This window comes from Cucumis sativus, chromosome 1 (genome assembly GCF_000004075.3).
Source record: "Cucumis sativus cultivar 9930 chromosome 1, Cucumber_9930_V3, whole genome shotgun sequence".
Classification (NCBI taxonomy): domain Eukaryota; kingdom Viridiplantae; phylum Streptophyta; class Magnoliopsida; order Cucurbitales; family Cucurbitaceae; genus Cucumis; species Cucumis sativus.
The window spans coordinates 20,331,326-20,336,923 of NC_026655.2; the positions used below are offsets into that span (position 1 = coordinate 20,331,326).

The window sequence follows — 5,598 nt, forward strand, 5'->3', positions numbered from 1 at the left end:
GCCGGCTACGCGCTTCTCGCGTGAGATCCCACGTGCTTTGAACTCCATTCCATGAATAACCGGCCAACCATCCACGTGAACCCCTCTCCGTTTGTGAGTTTTCCCTTCTCCCCACCCAGCCAGCCAGACCGCAGTTTTCCCGCTACTCACCGACCCCACCCCCCCCCCTCCCTTCACCGCACCCTTTCTTTTGGGCCGAAGCCATAGCCGAATCATCCCAGCCCCTTCCGACACTCTATCCAAACCATCATGACCCAACCCCCCTCCTTCCGGTCCCGGCCCGCTTCCTTTTCGGTTCTCTACCCCTTATCCCTTTCCCATCCCCATCCCCATCCCCGGCCGACTCGCTCTTCATCGCCGACGCTCCCTTCTTTTTTATCCCTTTCTTCTTCTTCTCTCTCTTTCCTTCTCTCCCCATTCCTCATGGGTGATCACCGATTCTCACACCCCTTCCTCTGCTAACTCTCGCCAAGTTCCATTCGTGAGGATTGTTGGAGCGAGGACGCTACTTCCACTCTCATCGACGCTTGGGGTCGCCGTTTTCTCGACCTTAATCGTGGAAATCTCCGTCAGAAGGACTGGCAAGACGTTGCCGATTCTGTTAACTCTCTCCACGGTCTTACCAAGAAGACCCATCGCACCGATGTTCAGTGCAAGAACCGGATCGATACCGTTAAGAAGAAGTACAAGACCGAGAGGGCTAGGGTTTCTGCTTCCCATGGAAATTTTCTTTCCTCTTGGCCTTTTTATGCTCGTCTTGATGAACTCATTGGTCCTACTGTTTCCATGAAGAAACCCTCTTCTCCTCCTTTGGCTCTTCCTTTGCCCTTCCGTAAGACTCCTCCTCCTTCCGCTGCTGCTTCTTCTGCTATTGTCGCTGTCTCTCAGAAGCGACCTGCTGTTGCGATGGAAGATGTGTCTTTTCGGAGGAATTACTCGGCTGCTGCCGCTGCTGCGCTGCGGTTGCATTGTCGGAGGAGGAGGAGGAAAGAAGAAGAGGAGGAGGAGAGAGTGAGCGACGATGACGAGGCGGAAGGTGAGGCATGAGTAGGTTGGCAAGAGCGATTAAAAGATTTGGGGAAGTCTATGAAAGAGTGGAAGCTGAGAAAGTGCGACAAATGGTGGAATTGGAGAAGCAGAGGATGCAATTTGCTAAGGATTTGGAGCTGCAGCGGATGCATATGTTCATGGAGACCCAGGTTCAGCTTGAGAGGATTAAGCGAGGGAAGAAATCAACTCCCAGTGGTAAGGCTAAGCGAACTTTCTCCTCTCTTTTCCCATTGAAATCGCTTTTTCGTTTCGCATGAAGTGGAAGTTCGATCTCTTGCAGCTTCAATCATCTTTTTTTTTCGAGCGTCTTCTGTGCTGATTGTTGCAGTAGAGTTATTTGGTCTGATTGTTTGCTAGATATCGTGGTTTTGAGATCCATGGAGCAGAAAGATTTCCCAAGATTTTTCAGAACTTTGAAATAAACTACTAATTTAACTTTGTATGGTCATATTTCAATCTTATATTAGAGATATTAGTGAACTTTTTATGTTCTTTTTCTTTCTAGGGAATCCTCCAGATAAAGTTTTACATTCTAAACACTATAAATTATTAAAAACCAGTTCCGTAACTTTGTAACTTTCTTGATTCCGAGATGAGGGTTACTTAGATATATATAACAATTTATAAGTTACTAAAACGAAAAGGAATCTTCTATTTCAAAAAAAAAATAAAACTAAAAGGAATCTTGGTCGTTCTTTGTGGTTGTGTGGGGGGTGGGGGGGGGGGGGGGTGGGTACTTGCGGTTTCTAAGGTTGGATACAATTTGGCTGTATTATGTAATCAATGCCTTATGTTTTGCTTGTTTAGAGACTTGAAAATGGACCTACGAAATGATTCTTTATTTTTACTGGTGCTGGTGCTATGTAAATACAATATAGAAAGGTTATATTTGAATATGGGTTGTAACGAAGTGGTATAGCCTTGGTTATAATGCATTGCTACGTGACCAACTCATAATGATTTAGAGAAATATGTGAAGACTCTAGAGATTTTGACAATGTCTTATAACCCATTTTTGGTTTTTGAAAATTAAGCTTATATAACACTACTCTCACCTTTGAGTTCCTTTGTTTTTTGTTTCATTGTCTATCACGGTTTTGGAAAACCATGCAAAGAAAAGGTAGTTTTTTTCCCCTTTTTTTCTTTTCTTTTCTTTTTTCTTTTTTTCTTTTTTCTTTTGACATAAAGGTTCAACTATTTCTTTAAGAGAAGGGAAAAACCCTGAGGTGGGCACAAATTTTTTTTCTTTGTTTGAGCGAACAACTATTTGTACATTACGGTTAAATTGACATATAATTATGTCTCTTATAGCCCCCTGGGTGAGGGTCTGACACACACGTAGACATGGGGGACGGGGGGGCTGTGAGAATTACCATTACCGTTTTATGCGGATGATGAGTGGAGAGGGTGGGGTATCTTTTGGCAATTATCTTGTAATTGATCTCTTTTGAGAATTTGGGAGAGATTGGTATTCTCTTGTATACGTCCCTGATTTTAAAAAATAAAATTGAAGTTGAGGCTAAGGACTCTGAATTTCATTTATAGTCTACCAATTAGTGATTACTTTATCTCAATCACTTTTCTTGGAGAGAATTAGGTCCCTGACATGCAAGGTTGTTCTGCATATTAAAGCCAAAAAGTAATGCAATTCTTCAGGTTTGAGGTGAACACGTTTTGGTATATGTATCATCTGAAAATCTGAATTGCAGAAAGAATCATAGCGTAGAGATGGTAGAGAATTGTGTTAGGTTGAGGATAATTGTTGTACAGTTGAGTAGCTTGAAGAAGATACATTCATAGGTTCATATGTTGGTTACAGAGGAAACAACCACCAATCTAAAGAGTTGTACATAACTGGAAATTAAAACAAAAATCCAATTGCGTGTGAACCACTGAGCCCCCAACTGTTTCTCGTTTCAGTGATAAGAAAAAACAATGATCTTAAAAATTAGAACTATACATTTCTGTATACATCATAGCCAGAATATGGTGTTGGGGAGGTATTTGGAAGGAAGAGTTATAGCCTGATAAAACTTCTCCGGGTGGAGAACTTTCGACAGTTTAATATATAGATTTTTCAATAATTCTGAACAAAATCCCTCAGACATTTTTTCCGTGTTCCAAACAGAGAATGTGTGCCTTGGAACAGTGTTTTTATTTATTTTTGTGCTTTTAAGAACATTGGATATAGAACTGATGCTAGGTATCAAGAAACTGGTCAAGTAAAGCCAAATTCTGCTTTAATTTTATCTGGGTAAACTGCTATTAGTCATTTGATAGTTAGCACCAGCAGTTAAGTCTCTACATCATCACTTTTTTTTGCAAAATGTTAGGTTGAACTTAGGCTTCACTTTCCCTAGCTGTGGTGTCTCCCATGACCAATGGGAAGGCGTGAAGATTTTAGATTTGGAAATTACAATGACTTTTTGAGCTTAGATTACTGGACTATCTCCTTCGGCTAATTTAGTTATTTGATTCATTTTTTTTAATTGGCTATTTTCCCAGGATTAGAAAATTTGTTCTCACGTTTCAATGTTGCTTCTAGCATGACTATGTTTGGCCTCGGAATGTTTGGGAGGATGTCTCCAAGGTCTTTGACGCAAGCCTCTAGGCGGAAAGCTGGAGGAATAATTTGAAGTGCATGATGTCTTCTTGTTGATTATTGCTGTGGGGGGTGGCTCTAACTGTTATCATTGGTATCAAAAGGAAAAAGGGGAAAAGGGTACTTGGTGGATAATTCCTTGCTCAAGATTATACCATTGGATCGTGTAGTTTTATATCAGTTTGTTTCCTCTGAAGATTATGAAACCAGCTCTCTGCCTCATTAATGATGTCACGTGACATACTTCCGCTCTAGTCTTGTTTTGTAGTGTACTTTGGTGTAACTAATTTAATTCAAGTTCTTCAAGAATATAAGATTTTATATTTTCGAGAATTGCTAATGTATATTGTTTCTTGAAAACCTCTTCTACTGTCAAATTTGCTAGTCATATCTCCAGGAAAACTGCCTTTCTAATCTATCTTGCTTTTCCAAATATTCTTGAGAACTGAACATTCGAAGATGGCAAAACATGACCATTCATAATCAGTCGTGCGTTTCAAGTCAAATGTTTGTGAATCTTAGAAAGACATTTCTTTTTCTGATGCAGATATGTAGAGGGTAGCCGTGTGAGAAGGGATAACATAAAAACATCGTAAGGTAAATACAAATGGAAGCTTCTGATATTGTGGAGCAGATGATGAACACCTCTAATTTTAAATATCACAAATGAGTTGGAATTTAATTTTATGAAGTTAGCCAAGGCTAACAACCCCTTCCGCACTCCTTGTAGGGAAGTTGGGCAAACTGCTAATCTAAGACGAACCATATTATCTTCTACTATTAAGAATTAGCTTGGTGTAATTCAGCTTCTTTAAATATCTAAATGCCACCATTTTACAGATTTGGTTGGTGTAACTAATCTTGTATGAATGTTGCTTTTGTGGTGGTAAGTTAAGTATGAAGTTCTCTCATCTTCTTCTCATGTGTCGTGATGGTTAGTGCTCTGGTGAGAATCTAAACTTAGTTTTTTATTTTTTTGGGTGGGGGAGATGTTTTTAAGTGTTGTATTTATTTATAGTGATTGTTCCGATGGATTTCATCGCCTAACTTCGAACCAAATAATTTATGTTTCTGAACTAGTCTAAGTGGCAAAACTGGTCTAGATCAAGCACTTTAAGGCCAGCTTGATAATGTCTTTTGTTTTGTTTCTTTTTTTTTTTTTTAACAAATAGACTTGTTTGACAACTATTTTAAACTATTTTAGAGAAAAAATTAAATTAAATTTCGCTAACTATATAGTTAGAGCAAAATTTCATTTTAATTTATTCTATTGTATGTCTCTCATAAAACAAAAACTTGACTTGTTCTAATCAACTAATCAATACGAATTAAATGGATGAGAAACATGCAAATTTTGTTTTGTATCAATTGCATTAAGTTCTAGGTTAAGTTAGGTTGAATAGCTAATTTTTAAGTGCTTAACTAAATATTCACGTGAATCAGTTAGGTTGAATAGCTAATTTTTAAGTGCTCAACTAAATATTCACGTGATTCAATTTTAAGTTGATTCATGTTAATTTGAAACCCATCCTAATTTATTGCTTTAAATGGATTAACGTAGAAGCAAATTTCACATATTATTTATTAGTAACGAAAGCTATAATCATGTAATCCTCAAGACACGATAATATGAAACTCTTCGATCAAAACGAAATTGAATCAACAACTACAAGTGCACGAAAATATGTATTAGCAATGATCAACCTTCGGTTTTCCTATACTTCATGATTGAGATCAGTTTGAATATTTACTAAATTGACCATAGTTGATTTATTTTGACCGATTGATACTCAACCCTATTTAAACTTACATTCTATAATGAAAAATATTTTAGATTGAGATAATTGTAAACAACTATTTATAAGGAACTAGTAGTTAAGATAATTGAGATAGGTGTAAGGAGAAGCAAAAGAGGGGTTGTTGAAATCTTTGAAGTCCTAACATGT

General features: G+C 38.1%; 1 pseudogene; it reads left to right on the plus strand.

Annotated features, from left to right (window-relative positions):
* Positions 1-415: 415 nt before the first annotated feature.
* LOC116404348 lies at positions 416-4,070 on the plus strand (annotated as a pseudogene).
* Positions 4,071-5,598: the final 1,528 nt, after the last annotated feature.